Consider the following 18,052-nt stretch of genomic DNA (forward strand, 5'->3'; position numbering starts at 1 on the left):
CTACATTGTACATGATGTACTTTTTGTTCTTCTTATAGCTTGCTTGCTGAAGAGTTTTGTTGATTTGTGTTGCTGTAAAGCATTATGCTGTTCCCACGATAGGAATCCTACTATTTCAATCTTACATAGTGCCATAGAAAGCTCCCCCGGCCCAGAGCAGCAATGACAGCGACATCATTTACCCTATTTCAAATCTTTGTACCATCAAAATGATTTTGAAGCTGTTATTTTAAGATACAATTACTCCATAATGTTGCTTTAAGTGAAGAAAGAAGATACAAAATAGTGTATAATAGTGTATATTGGTTACAAAAGGTTATTGTTTCCATCACTGTCGTTTAGTTAGCAGAATCTGTTCAAGTAGCCCTGCTACCTCAGCAGTTTGGACATTACTTTGTGATTCGGTCACATAGCATTCCCTATCAAACAGCAGGTTGCATCCTCAAATGTATTTCTGTGATCCAGAGATTCCTACTGTCTCCCTGTAAAGATATAAAGGTGGGGAAACCAGTGTTTACACCCAATATCGCCACAGACTGCACCCCTAAGGTCTGTGTAGGGAATGCAATGTGACCGAATCACTGAGAAACGTAGAGAATGCTGAGGTCACAAACGGGGCTACTGTCAAACATCTTCAGTGCAACAAGTACTCTACACTAGGACATCAGTGTGTCTGACAAGTGGTCTAGTTTGTGCCTGTTTGTGTGAATATGAATTTGAATATGACAGAGAAAGAGAGAGATGAAGGAAAAGATAGAGAGAAAAGTTCTCTTTAAATGGGCACATGCTTAGATGTACACAGAAAGGTACACCATCCCTGACTGCTCTCGAGTTTTGTATCATGATAGCTGACACAAAATCCACATGTTGTGTTTCTGTTGAGGAAAACAAAATCTTTCCTTAATGTCCATCAGTAGGATGAATTCATTCTCATGTAGTGCATTAATGTTTACTATCACTTGGAATAAATTAACCCTGGGTGCAAAGCCATGTATTATTCACACCATCAGCAAGCAGCCTACATTATTTCTTCATCTGGTCTGAACCTGAATATATGCCACCAACAGCTCAGCAGCTTCATGACTCCGACACAGCAGCATGAGTAATTATAACGCCCCGAGACATGATGGAGGAATGAAGTATGCTTCTTATGTAGGCTAAAGGGCATTCTCTTCTTAGAGGACAGCCGGCGAGGAGCCAACACAGGTTGGCCTCTATGTGTGCACACCCATGCCTGATTACTCCAGAGCATTATCCATCTTCTCCTGCGGGTGTGTGCTTGTGTATATGCATGATAGTGTGTCCCTGTGATTAATTGTCTACAGGTTAACCACCCATATATTGAGAGTGAGAGAGAGGATGAAAAAACCCCAGAAAGAGACATAAAGGGAAAGATGAAAAATAAAAGGGACTGAGCCTCAGCCCACTTTTACGCCAGAGAAACTGAGAGAGGAAGCTGCCTTTCGTTGACACTACTGGTAAAATAAATCAAGCTTGAGTTCACAGTTGTGTGCTCATTTGTGTGAACCACCGCCCACGCACGCCTACACACATCTCCACGCACACACACAGTCACAAAGAAAGAGTGAGAAACAGTCAGACTAAGAAAAGACCTTTGATATTTAACTATCATTATTTGGGAAGCATCTGCTGTACAAATCTGATATATAATTTCATGCTACTGTGATGGCAATTCGAGTTTTCAAATAAACAGCTCAGGCAAACACTTGTCTTTCCCCGAATTTTATTCAAGTCTTCTGCAGAAGGACTCACAGCAACGCACATACGCTGATACATGTATCACTCGAATGAGTGAGGAGAGCTGAGTGAGCCTGTTATTTATCCAGCTTTAGGGTCAATCATATCATCCCACAGAGACACATTGTCCCTGAAGTCTGGATAACACAGAGAACAGAGATATTTCGACTGTTACGTTTACACAGATTCAGTGCCACATCACACATAAGTCTCCCTGAGTCCAGGGTTACATGCAATATGTTTGGTAAGCTATTTTGTGTGAACTTGAAAATGAACGGCTCTATCTGATTTCATAGCGTGTGTCAGCTGGTATACAGGGCACTCCTGTGCTTCTGTTCATCACATGTCCTTAATGCGCAAAAAGTAAAGTCAAGTAGAGTTCCAAACACTATGCAGCAAACAAATCCAGACGTGCTGCCTCACTTGATGGTTGTCAGCGCCTGTGTTGGCGTCGTTGTCTCTGTTTGCTGTTTAACAGTGCCACCTAGAGGTAGAGGAAAGCACAACAACAGTGAACCTGTGTTGGAGGTGGCTGCAGATCTCATCTCTGTTTAAACAATCAGCATGGTGCAGGATCTGTTTTCTTGCTTTAGATACACAGAGAGAAAGATTGGACTTTGCAGTTCTGTCCCACTGCAAGTGTTTCTGGAAGGGGAGGAAGAGGATCATGATGTGTGTGCGTGTGTGTGTGTTTGTAAGAGCGTGTGTACGTCTTGTCAATCACCTCCAGCCTTCCACAGTGCTCAAGGATCTGTGCAGCTATTGACTACCATCATTATTCACGATCAGCTGTCGGGTCATGACACACAGTCGCATACACTAATGCAAACACTGACACACAAACTTTGAGAAATGCATCTGCGCACACTCACACATGGACACACAAGCATGGACACACAGATTCATTATTCAGTCCAGTGGTACCATAAATCAACATGCAGATCGATGAAGCCAAGATTCAATCCATCATGGACATATTACTTTCTCATACACACACCCAAACTCACACACAGCTAAAGGTCCAGTGTGTAATATTTCTGAGGATCTATTGACAGAAATTCAATATAAGATCCATAACTATGTTTTCAGTGGTGTATAAAGACCTTACATAATAAACCGTTATGTTTTTATTACCTTAGAATGAGCCATTTATATCTACATAACCGCGGGTCCCCCCTTACATGGACCATGTCGCCATGTTGTGGCGTCATGTTTCAACAGTAGCTGAAAACGGACAAACAGCGCTACAGAGCGCATTTCGTCACTATGTTCTTCTTGTTCTACTTTTGGTAGAATTCAGGCAGTGTAGACACTCATCACTGCGTTGAATACATACTGTACTTTCAAAAAAGAAGAAGAAGTAGTAATAATATACAGCAGGATCGTCAAAGAAGTTTTGCATCAGCGCAATATTTTCTACCATTAGATGTTGTTTGGTTAGCTCAGTCGGTAAAGTGCAAGACTCACAACCCAAGGGTTAAGTGTTTGATCACACCTCGGGACAGTTTTTTTCTCTCTCTTCAACAAATTAATTCTGCAGCGAATGTTTCTTAGATCACGGCATGTGCTGCACTGTTTGTGTTTTGGCGTTTGATCCGCATCCATCAACCTACGGACATTTTGCATTTCCCCAGGATCTCCAGGCAGAGGACATTTATGGGAATCATGTTCTCTGATGGCTCTTTCAGAGGTGTGTCAAGCAGGCTACAGACTTTTTTAATGTCATTCAGAATTTTAAGTAAAAGCTCAGTTCAACTCCAAACACAGCATTACGGTAAACAAGCTTCTCGCGCTTTTATTGTGTATGCAAAACCACTAAAGAGGAAGTGATTATGGGAGTAACTGTTATCAAAGTATTTATTTATTTATATTTTTTGCCGCTATCAAAGCCCCATAATCTGTCCGTGGGCCAGACATTATTGATGGTGGGCAGTTTTGGCAAGAATACATAATCACAAAGAGAATTAACATGTTTCCCTTGTCAATGTTTGTATAAACTTTATCTAATGTGAGGTTTATAATGGACTGTGGTGCAGAAACAGTGACAGTGTTTCACACTCTTGGCTTGCATTTTCCATGTTCTGTCAGAGGCCAAGTCACAATAACATTTTAAGGTTTTATTGAATAATTAAGTAAATATAATTTCTTAATAAATATACCTAAAGAAACCTAATTTCTTGACTGGCCACTGTCCCAGAGGAGACACCTTTTGTGCTGTGTCAGCCACCATAGCTGTCCCATGTTCTTTGAAAGTGTAGGGGGCAGTAGTAGACTGGAAAGTTGGTTGCAATTTGCAGTCCTCACCAGTAGATGCCATTAAATCTTACACACTGATCCTTTAAGTTGATTCCTTTCCACATTATTTAAATAGAGTAATTCAAACTCTTTGCAATATAAAGTTAATCTCTCTGTGTTTAGTTTTAGAATTAAGTCTGGATCAAACACTGTTTCTTCTTGTCAGAGATATACTGGTCATCCATGCTAAAGTTAGAGTCCACTTGCCCAGAGAGGCTACAGATATAAAAGCTAAAGATGTACGATACTGACTACACACATGCAAACACAGACAAAATCACACTCACATTTAAGTAGGCAAACACAAACAGTGTCAGAATAGAGTTGTCCACCAGGGCATTCCCTGTGTTGCCTCAGTGTATTAGTGTGATATTGCCTATTTCCTCTTCTGATGGCAAGTCATTTTACAGGCGGACAGAGACACAGATGGCCTGCTCACCTCTTGGTGATGGTCTGTGACTGGCGTGATTGCTGTGTGGTCTCTGTTAGTTTGTCTGCCTCTTTCCATTCCAATGCAATGCTCCTAATTCACTCCATCAAGTCTCCTTCCTCTGTGTCTCGGTTACTACACTCTCTGTTGTTCTATCTCTTGGTGCGTGAACTGGGAACTCAGATGCAAAATATTTTCCTAGTTATCTCATGTATCTCATGTCGGGTCAACAGTTAGAGTGAGTGTGCCAAGCAGGAAGTCGAGGGAATAAATCTTGCCTTGTTTTCAAGGTTCAAGGAGGTGCAGTTGTTCGTAGATGGGAAAGAGCTGTCAGTCACTGAGGTTAAAATAACAACTTTAAGAAGCTTGTTGGCTTTTTGACAGGGGGAATAAGACAGAGGAAACTTTTAATATTCTATAATGAAACATCTTACAAGATTTAGAGAGGATGAGATATACGAAAAATGAATAAGAAGAAAATGAACAGTTATTTCTCAAAAGATTTCCAGCACTTTTTCAACACCAGAGGAAGCTGGACCTAGTGGGAAAGTTTATCCTGGTTAAGAAAATAAAATAAATCACCCTTGTGCTCACACGGTCACTGGCAAGAACTGGGACAAGAGAAACACCATATTCTTAATGTTTGTACAACAGCACCACACCTTCGTATGTCTTTACAGCATGTAATTTTATATTATACAGACCCAGTGTTTCACTCTGCCTTCAAAATATAATCAGTAGTTGCAAAGGAAACCTAAAATATTGTGTGATGTTCAAAATGAAAGTACCATAGGCTTTCCAATCACCCGTGATAATGTGGGAGAAGTAGTGGCACAAGTGCACAGTCGTGTATAAGCGTTTTCACACTCAATGAGACAGAGAAAAACTTAAGACACCTGAAATCTTGGTTTCAGCTCTTTTTCAATATTATTATCTATTTTGATAATAAATAAGCAATAGAATTCAAGTTTTGAAAAGAAACACCACAATAATTGGTTAGTGATAGCTGAACACTTAAAAGCTCAGTTTATCTGCTTCATCAGGTCTCTGGACTGTGTGTGGTTGGAGCAGATTTTACTGACATTGTCATCTTCCTGGAAACATAAGAAAACAGCCATCCTGTCCTCACCAGTAAAAAACAGACGCATTAGTTAGATTATTCAGCAGCTTGTTACGACTCATTTTTATGTTTTTTATTAGGCCGTGACCTCTAGTGGTGGAAGAAATCAGGTGATGTAGTATAAAGAGCGACAAGGTACTGTGTGAGGAGGTGGTGGGGTGGATGTGTCAAGTAAACACACGACTTCATGCTACTATATTTACACTCAGGAGACTGAGGTCTGAGTACCGTGTGAAAGAAAATCAAATTTGACTTATTTAAAGGAATTAAGTTTAAGTGTGACTTAGGTCACATGACTTTAACGTACTTAATCCAGTATGCCTGTCGCTGGACATATTGTTTTGGAGAACGGTTGTGTATGTTGTTTTGGGACAATTGACCACCCTGTGATCACCCTATTTTGTTTAGGTATGAGGACGTGCTGAAAGTTTTATAAAGGTATTAAATAGACATTTAATTACCACTTTTTTATTACCACGTTTTTTATTAAAACTGCTCTGATCAATATTTTTTATATATAAACTAATGAAATAACTATGTTTAATGTGAAAGGGGTTGCTCGTAGTGATAAACACACAGATATTTACCACCTGAGTGCAGTTCCCTTCAACTCTGTGGAGCATATCAGTCACTTTCAGCTCATTGTTTTGGTTTTTACAGCACAGAACTTTACTGTTTTGAATCCCTCTCACTGCTGTCAACAGTGTCATTTCCAGAATCAGCAGTCTTACGCTCCCTGCCCAGCACCAAATGGCGGGCAGACAAGTGTAGCTACTAGCTGGTGAACAAAGTGGTGCATTACAGCTAAAGAGCCGGATTTCTCTAAGGAGTTGGTGGAGACCACAACAGAACACCTTCACTATATCAACTCTGTAAGGTGATAATATGTTGTGTTTATAACTTGTTTTATTATTTTATTTTTATTGATAATGGGTGATTTATTGTTGGCACAGAAATGCTCTCTTCCAACCAGTGAGAAGAGCATGGTTGTGATCTCATGGAACTGCATATAGCACTCCAGACATTTGGTTGTGATTTGAGTTAAAATAAATATGTTAAGATATGTACGTAAGTTAAGTTATGTAAGCCTACATGACATAAGTTAAATCTTGCATTTTATTCATTCATTTGGTAATACCAGGCTATGAGAACAAATCAAAAACAAGTAATGAAATCTCTCATGCAAAATAACCAAAACTGTTTGAAACTTTGGCAGAAATAGTGCAATCATGATGGACCTCATGGTTAATAGCAAAATTTGGGATTGGGAAATGTTTACAGTGCTTTTTATACACACATCATAAACCACTGTGAGCAACTAGACAGTAAGAAAGGAAGGAAGGAAGGATGGGAGGGAGGCTGTGTTGTCTTCTTTACTGTCTGTGATAACCATGGCAGAGTGATGGTTTGAAATGTGGCCATTTCCTGAGCTCTATGTCAAATTCTTTCCGGCCACCTTTGTCTTTTGTCAGTTCCCTCCCTCTGTCTGTCTGACATTTGGCTTCACACATTTCCGTTCTCTCCCATCACACACACACATATCTACCTATCATCATGGAGTGCTAGTATGATGATCCTGTGTCATCCCTGAGACAGTTTTGTTATTGATCACCAGATGTAATGATCAGAAGATGCAGATGATGGCGCCGCCCTCATTGATTACCAGAGACAGTTAAAAAGCATGGCATAATTCCCATTGATTGTCAGTGACAGTGTGTAAAAAATGGTGTCATCTACATTGATTAGCAATAAAAGTATGCGGCAAAGACGTGTCATCGGCCCACAGAAGAGGAGCCCTCTAACACACACTTCTATTCATCACTTGAATGTGTGTGTTACACATGCAAACGCACATGTCTGAAAGGAGGTGAAGAGCCCCATGAAACCTACGAGTCTCAGTCATGAAACATTGTACTGTGGAAATCAACTTGAAAACAGTGTTGAAAAGAGAGACTTAATAGGGGTTTTCCCCTTAGTAAGGAGTAGTAAGTAAAATGAGAGCTAAATCTGGGCAAGTTCTCACACCAGCCTCTTGGAGAAGCAAAAACACAAGTTCTAATCTCTCAACCTCAAAACGTCTGGAAATTGAACCCTGGCTGCCACCTGGGGGATTCATGGAGAGTTTGTGAGGGTATAGATGTATTATCTCAGCCTAAAAATACATAATTAAGCCTGAATAAACATATTACTATCATTTCCTTTAACTGGCTGTAATTAACATTTCAACACGGTTTCCCTTGTTGAAACATTACAGGAAATATATCATCAGCACAAAGCACATTGGATTCTGTGAAACTATCCATTGTACTGTACGTACGTACATAACTTTTCCACAGAAATTACTCTCTGACAGAGGCAGAACGGTCACTGTCACATGTGTCCTTTTGCGACTGGTTCCATATTGATCAGAGACTAAAATAGTATGTGGAACTATTGCTTGAGGGGCTCAGCAATTTCACTGAAGCAATACCATTTAATGAGATTTTGCCGTAGCCGTAATAGAAATAAAAATAGGTTAAAGAAAAATCTCAGCTCCATGCTCTATTGAATCATCTTGGTTTGGCTGAATTAACGCTCCACGTTGGTTTGTCAACTTTAAATGCACTTGGTGATTGACAAGCCCTGTGGAAAATTGTACCGCTGACTTAAACACAGACCTTCCTAGTTTCCTGGATTCAGCTGCAAATATTTCTACCAAAACTAGGTGGTCAACGAGGTGTGCACCCTGGTTTACTGAAGAGACGTGGTATTAAGCAGGTCTGCGGGAGATGAAGCGTAAACTGCATGAAAAAACGCTTTTTGCCTTAATTTTGAGAGACGGGGCAGTGGATAGCAGTAGGAAACAGGTAGAGAGACAGGGTGCTGGCCTCAAGCTGGACACGAACCCGGGCCGCTGCAGTAAGGACTCCTTGTACATGGGGCAGGCACTCCACCAAGTGAGCATACCATGCTCACTAAATTTCTTTTTGGCACTGTAGCCAAACTTGCCCAAAATTAGCCGTCTTTTAGCTGCTTATCTGTTACAGCTCATTTTTTTGATTTTTATTTATTAGATTGACAATTAGTTCCTCAACTCCATCTACTCCTGCAGAATCTATAGTGCCATATTCATATGTTGAATCCCAGATTGTCCCCTGTTCTCACAAATTCTCAAACTATCTCTCTTGAAAAGTTGTCTAAGCTGGTGTTGGCGTCTAAACCAATTACCTGAATATTGTTAATTTGTCACTTATGACTGGCAGTGTCTCCACTAGCTTTAAGACTGCTGTGGTTAAGCCTCTACTCAACCACTGATCCAGGATCTCTAATTATTGACCAGTCTCTAACCTTTCTTTTTTTTTCAGAAATACTGGAAAGAGTTGGCTATACAAGCTACTGGCCATACCAGACCAAGTAAAGCTGTAGCTGCGAAAATCCCATTCGCATTTATGAACTTGAGCAAGAGTGCGTCTTGTTGCTTATGAACAGAGCTTTTCATTTGTAAGATTGTGTTTTACCAAAGTTACATAGCCTTGCTATGATACAGAACAGTGGTTTAACATTTAGCCACCAATAAATAAAGAAATTCCGTGGCCTTTGTATAATGATAAAACATTTTATTTACCAGAAATACAAATTTGCCAAGTGACTTAATTGATGGGGCTCTGGGTGATGCAAAGACAATTATTTATTTATTTCAGAAATAAAATCAGGTACTTACAGTTATGTTCACATTGTTTTATTATGGAATTTCATTTTGTTTTTTGAATCACAAACTGTGCTATCCTGTACGTGTTATCCAGCATTATTTTTCCCTCCACTTTGTATTGTCTTTCAGCACCCATCTCTTTGTTCCTTCAATTCATTCTTCATTCACCTCTCCCTTGATAGGTGGGCTTGATTTCTTCTTCCTCTCTTTCCCCATCTTTGTGATGTATATGTCCATGGTGCGGTTTTCCCCTGCTACCTTGATGAGCATTTAACCACACATGCACACACACACACACACACACACACACACACACACACAAATAGATGGATGAGCTGGTGATAACTAAACCAGCCAGACTTCACTGTGAATTATAATCACCTTCAATCTGTGTCTCTGAATCCCTGCCCAGCTCTTATATTCGTGCGTGTGTGTGTGTTTGTGTGTGACGTCTGCTCTGCCTCACCAAGTCATGTGTGAGTATCTTTCATGAGTGAATAGTTTGTTCCCTGAAGGGCTGTATATATGTGTGTGTGTGTGTCCTCATTCCTACTTATTATTCTCACGGTCCCCTGGTGTTTGACCCGTCTTTCTATTCTGTTGAGGTTTCATGTGAGCTGGATTATAATTTTATTTCCACTGCTGCTCAAAAAACACACACACGCGCACACACAGACACACACACACAAACACACACACACACACACACACACACCTTTAGGGAACAGCCATCAGGGTGAGTGGCCATCACTCACCCTCACATAAGGTATTCAACTGCACTATGTCAATGTCACATTGTCAATGGCTAAGTGTGTGTGTGTGTGTGTGAATAACTGCTGGTCTACCAGTCATTGAAGTAGCAGGGGAAGATTCACTCTGGAAATAAATCTCAGAGAGAAGGAAAAAGGGCGAGAGAAGAGTTCACAACAGAAATCTACTCTTCTACACAAAGAAACATGCTATAGAGCAAAATTAGCCAGGAAGAAAGGATTCTTCCAACCTAATCAAAATGAACCTTAAACATTCAAACTCTAATGATAAAAGCGAAAGTGAAAAACCCCTAGAAGACACTAAAAAGACAAATTCCTTCTCAGATATATCTGTTACACCTTCTAATGCCACCTGAAACTTAATTTCAGACAAAACAAATAAAATAAAATAAAGACACTGCCTTCAAAACTCAGTCTTTTTTTATTATTTTTAGAAAAGCTGGGTGATTACTGTTTTGAGTTTGCAAGTGGATGACTAAGAACAAGAGTAGTACTATCTGCAAGTCAATGCAGTGCAAAGAAACATATTGCTGGTGCAACTGTATGATATTGAATTTTTTCCCGCTTTAATAACACACATTTTCATGGTCTTTGGCTGATACAGATGTGTTTCATCTCAATGGTTTTCCACCTGGGCTTTTTATACTTTTGTGTAGCATTTACAGTAAACTCTGCACTGACCAAGAGAGAGATAGGAATTTTAGTAAATTGAACTGAGGGGATGAATGAAGCATGCTATGTGTTTGTTGACAGTTATTTTGGATCTGTGTATAAATAAGAGCCATGCATAAAGGCAAAAACAATCAAACTAAATTTGTACTGACTAAATATGTTTTTTGTCTTTGTGGTGGCTGATCTAACCTGTTGTTGAAATTGATGTGATGATAAAACAAGAAGATGCTCATAGATGAGGGGGTAACTATGCTGTATGAAATGTCATCCAGCCAAGGGACACAGCTAAAGAAAGAATGTAGTTATAAAATGTGTCTGGGTATGGTGTATAGAATGGGGCGATACAGCCCCCTGCTGTGGAAATCAGAAACAACATAACCGTCATGTAACTGAATACAACTAATGTTTTCTTGTCTGTCCCCTCTTGTCACAATAAAAATGTTTCATGAATAGCATAATAATGTAGCTGTTTTATCATAACATAGGACCACAGGCTGTAATAATTAAGCTTATTAGCTGTATATTTCATTATGAACACTAATGATGATATCATTTCTTTTTGCCGCTCTGGGAGAGGTTTACCAACACCATGATGCACAGTATCTCAGGTCTTACATCAAGACCCCTGTGGTAAGAGACACAGCCAAGACAGTGCTCCATATAGCAAGCCCAGAAACCATGGTGAAGTCAGGCACTGCGGTGACAGCAGCGTTAGGGAGGGTGTTGAAGGCCTTGTCGTGTACATATGTGATGATGGAGAGAGCTCCTGCGTAGGCCTCCTCACAGGCTGGCTGGATCTGCTCCTCTGGTAGCAAGTGGCTGAACTCACCTGGAGGATCATTGATACAAAAAACATTACCAACTGAAAATCAGCACATTATGTTTGGCTGTAGAGTACATGTCGCTGAACTGACCTTTGTCTCTCAGCTCAAAGGTATAAGAGAATGGGATGCCAATGAGACGAGCCCAGTCCCGGCTTGAGCCTGAGTTTGGATCTGAAGAAAAAAAAGCACATGACACAAATCCACAACATCTAATAATCATAATAATAATAAAAATAATGATGATGATAATAATAATAATGCATTTTATTTGAGGGCGCATTTCATGACACTGAGGTTGATGGCTGGTAGTGCTAAAAGACTTGTTGCGGAAGACCGCAGGGAACGAGATGGAGTGTAGGTCTGAATGAGGTCAGTGAGATAAGTAGGTGACAGATTGTGGAGGGCTTTGAATGTTAATAGTAGTATTTTAAAGTCAATCCCTTGTGATACAGGGAGCCAGTGTAGTTGAATCAGCAGAGGAGTGATATGTTCTGTGGACTGATGAAGTGACCGAGGCATTTCCTAGGACTTCCGTTGAGTGTTGAGTTAGAGCAGGGCATAGTCTGAAGATGTTTTGTAAGTGGAAAAAGAGAGGGTATTGTCCCATATTACACCGAGGCTCTTAACCTGCATAGAGAAAGGTATGGCGGTTCCATTTAAGGGGAGTGAGCTAATGTTGGTTCTTACTTTTGTTGAGTTGTAAGTAATTAGTTGTCATTCATGTCTGTATATAATGTAGACAGGGAGCGAGTTACTGGAGGGGAGTGTGGAGCTGGGGTTTGTGGACAGATAAAGCTGTGTATCGTCAGCATAACAGTGAAAATGGATATTGTAGTGCCAGAAGATGTTGCCAAGAGGGAGGAGGTAGATGTGTCATAGTGGTCCTAGCACTTAACCCTGCGGTACTCTGTAATGGAGGTTTCTGACCTGTACCTTTGGATTTTTACATATTGTGACCTTTCTGAGAGGTAGGAGGCAAACCATTGATAAACAGTGTCCCCAATTCCAATATTTGCCAGATGGTCCATGAGGAGGGGATGTGCTACAGTGTCAAAAGCTGCTGTGAAATCCAGGAGGATGAGAATGGGTCTGAAGCCAGGTTGGAAATTTTCCAGGGGATTGTTTTTATTGAGGTAGATCTGTAGTTGAGATGCAACAACCGTCTCCAGAATTTTCGATAGGAATGGTAAGTTGGAAATTGGCTTGTAGTTGTTGTGATTATTGCAGTCTAAACCAGTTTTTTCCAGTGTTGGTCTGATTATGGCAACTTTCAGAGAGGGTGGAACAATACCAGTGGACAGTGAAGAGTTGATGATGGATGTTACTCGGGAAATTATAGAAGGCAAGCATGCTTTTACTAGGGTTGTGGGAATTGGATCCAGATGACATGTGGAGTCACTGGACATGGTAATAATTTCAGAAATGTGATTTTCAGTTTGAAGGCTGAATTCGCAGAAGACAGTGGATGTAGGCAGGGACAATGACCTTGCTGATTGTGGGTTGGTCTGCATGGTGTTTGCAGAGACAGACAATAATAATGCAGAGAATGCATTGTTTCCCATGCAAGTCATCAATGACAATCAATGTGAATTTCAACTTGTGCCTAATTTTCCTTCCTGTATTTTGATTTTATTTAGGCTACTAAGGAAAAGAACGTCAGAGCTTGTTACAATGAGTGCAGATCACAGCTACTGAGGACAGGCAAGGACTGGAAAGAACCGCTGTTAGTGTGTATGTGAGCATGGGTCTTACAGAGGACTTGTGGAGATGTTCCTACAGTGTAGTCCATTCCATGTATCTTCTTCATTTCTGCTGCTGCTGCCTCACCGACTGAAACCTGCACAATTCACAAAAACACAACAGGTGTTTGGTAAACCAAATGCCCTTACTCTCTATAGTAGGTAAAAAGTCATGATGCTATGCTAACAATGTATACTGAAATGTTTTAGCAGTGCAGTATGTGCATGAGAGTCATACTGTTAAGAAAAAAAGAAAGATGGTTAGTACATTTCTCTCAGTTTCCCTCAACAATGAATTATATTGTTAATTGGCTAGTTGGCCAGGCAGGTCATGGACCCAAGTCTGAATTAGGACAATGTGAGGGAATTTTTTAGTGGGCTTAATTCAGGTAATAGGAATGGTAAGGCAGGTCACGATTGGGTTCAAGTGTATATAACTGACCTTCTAGCTCTAGTTCTTTGCCTCTGTTTCTCTTTGTCAGTGTGACAACAGCTGGACTGATAAGGAAGAGACTGTAGTTCAGGCATCAGGCTATCAAATATCAGCATTGTATCAGTATCTCTGGGAAACATATGTGCTTAGAAGAACTTACCACAGACTAGAGTGCAAATCTTCAATACTAACACTACTAATTAGATTTCAATGTGATGAGTCTAAGAATCGGACAGAATAGCTGTTCTGGTTGAGGCCAGTTGAAGATGACCTTGCAGGGAAAGCGTATAGGCACTAAGGGGAAAGACATGTATGCTGGCACTGTATCTCTTCGCCAAGTCTCATTAAACAATGCCGTCTCATAAACATCTTCAACACACCTGACACCCGGCTCACTTTACTTTCATAACAGACAGTAGCTTAAAACACTGAGCTTTCGACCTCTGTTCTTAAAAGCTATGCATCTTTTATCTAAAGGTCTACTGTGATACTAATTCATAGACACACTCACCAGTTCATTGTAGTTGGGTGCAGAGATCTGAGGGTGGCCATATGGCAACAGTATAAGTTGACCAGCAGAGTGAGGTGAGGAAACACAGAGTCTGGTTAACCATCCTACCTAGATACAGACAGAATGAGCAAGTGAAGAAGAGATAACAAACATTGACTTCTTAAAGCTACAACAGAGTAAATATAAACAAATGTGTAGAAATGGTGTTGGTTACACATAAATAATACACTTAAACGAGCCTTTATATTTCATGATCGGACATTTTATGCTCAGCTCAGAGACCATATGTCCACATGTAATTTATGATGCATTAAAAACCTAACATTTTTTTGTTGTAATGTATGGTTTTCAATGTCATTTCATAGATTGATAGGTAGTTACCGACAAACTCCATCACAGCTTTAGCCTCTGGCTCTGACCCTGGTGATTTCCCACAGTATGTGTTTTCACAACTGTCAAAAGACACACCGACCACTGAGGACAGAAACACAAAACGTGCAGTTCAATGATAATACATCAGTTTTATGTTTAAAATATGTATGCTTTCTTATGTCAAAAACAATTATAAAATGTGAATTTATAATAAAAGGCTTGTGACAACCAACACTTGCTGAGGGCTTGAGCTCTGACGCTATGGTATCACTATGATAACACTATGATATCTAGGTCTACTGTACCAACTTGTTTTCACTCCCAAGTCGTCACACATGGATGCATGGTCAAGACCCCTTGGTGTCAGTTTTTAACACACTGGGAATCCTTTTAGCATCATAGTTCAGCCCATTGGGGGAAGCCCCTTAGTGACATTTTTGAATGGTAAAAGTAGAAGCAGTATATAAATAACAAAAATGTGAGAGTAAGGGGGTTTTTAATCCGTGTATGGTTTGTTCTTTCATTATTTCGTTTCAAAAACCAAATCGGATCGTTGTTTTAAAATCAAATCCAGCACCCCGCTCCCGCTGTCATAGTTTCTTCTCACGAAGAAAATAAAGGTCAGGTCGAAACAGTGTAGAGAGACTGAACTAAAATTACCTGAACCTTTTAATCTGTGCATGATTTGTTAGTATACAGCTCGCTGATTTAACTAATAACAATTCATGTTTGCTGTGTACCATTGGATGTACTGACAACTATCAGTGAATTTATTTGATACTGAAGAAATCTTAAAAACTCTTAAGATTCTTAGGCAAAGTCTGAGGTGTTCCTGTGCCTGTCCCAGTTGCTAGTGAATTACAAACTGAACGTTTAGGCTCCTGTTTTTCTGACTAAAAACACACTTATGTTTATGTTCAAGCTCATCTTAACTACATTTAATCAGTGTCTCTGCTGCAGGTTAATAAAGCAACACACACAAAGCTAAATAAAAAGGGCACATTAAATATCAAAATCAATATTTTTCCGTTTTGTGTTTTTGTTTTCTGTTTATCTGCTTTTCCATTTTGGTTTTAAAATAGATTTTTTTTTTTCCCGATTTGGTTTTGAACCAGAATAATAAAAGAATGAACCATACATGGATTGTTTTTGTTTCCTTGTGAAACAAAAAATCAGCATTGATTTAGTTATGTTACACAAGTAGAAGTTATTTAACCCAAACTATGATCTTTTCCTAAACCTAACCAAGTAGTTTTGGTGCCTAAACCTAATCTAATTGTGACGTTTCACAACGTTACCTACTAGTTTTATTTAGAAAGTCTAACTGGACGTTGCATATTTATTATTGCTAACTTGACCGCGGCACGCTAGACGTGCAATAATTATGCTAAAGGAGTACCCAGGACGTTAAAAAGCAATGCCAATGGGGTCCCGACCAAGCATCCATATTTGAAGAGTTGGGAGTGAGAATGTGTTGCAACGTTTTTGACTGTACGACCTTCCAGTTTCACAGCAAAGGAAACATTTCACATCAGTACCCACTTGCTTTGGGAGCATTAACTGGTTGCCATGTTTTTGTTCCAAACCAGAAAGTAAACCAATAAATCAGTCAGACATGACACCGGGAATCAATAACACATTGATATTGATCCCCTTTTTGTTTTGTTTAGTCTACAGTCTGATTCTAGTCTTAAGGCAAATGAGGGCTAATTAGTCACTTGGTGATTCTTGAAAGCTTACAACTCACTTCCCCAATTGGCATTAAAATTTCTGTTGAGGTCAACACCGTAACAGCTACTGCCTGGAGGAGGGATTGAACGAGACTTTCTCCACAAACGAGTCCACATGGAAACAACACGCGCACACACAGGCACAGAGGTCAGGCAGTGTGTTAGTGAGCCATGACACTCATGAATGCATTCACAGATGTGCTCGCTGAATTAAACAAACGTTTAAAGTGAATCAGTCCAAAGAGGTGAAATGTGATTCAGAGTAATAAAAGCTGAGAAGCACTCACACTGTCATTGCCCCAGGTGAATGTGTATCCGTCCACATTGATCACAGGAGTAACATAGATGTACAGGTTCTGCAGCATCTGCTCCAGCTTCTTATTGGTTTTATAGGAGTTCACAATCTGAACAAAGGCTGACATGTCAGAGTGTTCTTGCTTGGGCGAATACACGTATCCTAGAAATTGCGTATACAAACCTCTTTGACAAACCACTGGCAGAAGGCAGGAGCGATCCACTCCCGAGCGTGGATACCACAGTCCACCCATATCACCTTCTTCTCTCTGCCCTCTGGGTTTTCTAGTCCCAACTGGAGACACATAATATGACCCATCTTGGTATATGCAACATTTTACAAGATTATACAAGATTGGTTTCCCATCTCACGGGCCACAGGGCTGGACAGTAGTGTTTTTGTTGTTGTAAATTTTGTCTCTGATTTGGAGAACTACTGCAACTTACATTCTGTCCTGTATTTTTCATTGCAAGGAAAGTATTCTACTTCATCAGAGCTGTGTGTGCATGAGTGGATCTTTTGCAATATTTTGTTAGACAATTAGTTGAAGCTTTTTGGTTCAATACACATTCATACACACACCTATAGCACATTTTGCATTTGCAGTCAGCTACTATAATTACCGGATAGCTTGTCATTGGCTTGCGTTATCTCAATCATAAATATAAATAGCGAGCAAGTCACTTTGTCTAGGAGCATTTGGCTTACCATATGCATAAATATTAATGACAGTGCAGTTCACCACGGAGAATTACATTATGTGAAAAATGTCCAGGTGTCCACTACTGTATGTCATATTGACTATGAGTGTTGAATACCTTCAGCAGTGTGATATTTTTTCCTTCAAAAGTGTGTCCATAGACAGCAGAAGAGACCAGCTCTGGGTTCCCTCGCTCCACATCTTCCATCCACCTGTATATCTGCATTACAATTTAATCAGTGCAATCATTTATTTTGGTAATGGTATCTATAGTTTTCTTCAGCAAATGTCCATCAGTTATCTAATGAGATTGAAAGGCAGAAAGTGGAAGAAAAGGGGTGTGAAACAAAATACACATATACAAATAAATGTCTGGTACTCCAGGGCTTGGTAAAGTTGTCTCAAAACACTTTACCCTTCTATATGTGCTGCTCTCACTAAAAGTTTATAGCTTTGTCTACTGATAAAAAGATAAAATCCACTTACGTCTTCCTACTGAAACTACAGTGGGGACAGAGCACCAATTGTATTGGTGCAATCTCTAATTAACATTGCTAATAAAACTAGAGAAAGTCCAAGTTGTAAATAGACTCATCCATGGGGTGATATTTGGTGTAGTCATAACTCAGACTTGATTCCAAACCCTCCACTAAACTGTGGATTAAATAATTAGAGAATTAATTAAAATTTTTCATGTGTCATCATTTAGTACAGT

The 18,052-nt window shown here is 39.8% G+C and overlaps 1 long non-coding RNA gene across 1 annotated transcript; it reads right to left on the bottom strand.

The window, feature by feature from the left end:
• Positions 1–1,727: 1,727 nt before the first annotated feature.
• On the bottom strand, positions 1,728–4,640 carry LOC123974230. The gene is made up of 2 exons (XR_006825790.1): positions 4,493–4,640; positions 1,728–2,242 (listed from the first exon to the last, which is right to left on the bottom strand). It is a non-coding gene; the product is annotated as an uncharacterized LOC123974230 (long non-coding RNA).
• Positions 4,641–18,052: the final 13,412 nt, after the last annotated feature.

The sequence above is a fragment of the Micropterus dolomieu genome, linkage group LG07 (genome assembly GCF_021292245.1).
Source record: "Micropterus dolomieu isolate WLL.071019.BEF.003 ecotype Adirondacks linkage group LG07, ASM2129224v1, whole genome shotgun sequence".
Classification (NCBI taxonomy): Eukaryota; Metazoa; Chordata; class Actinopteri; order Centrarchiformes; family Centrarchidae; genus Micropterus; species Micropterus dolomieu.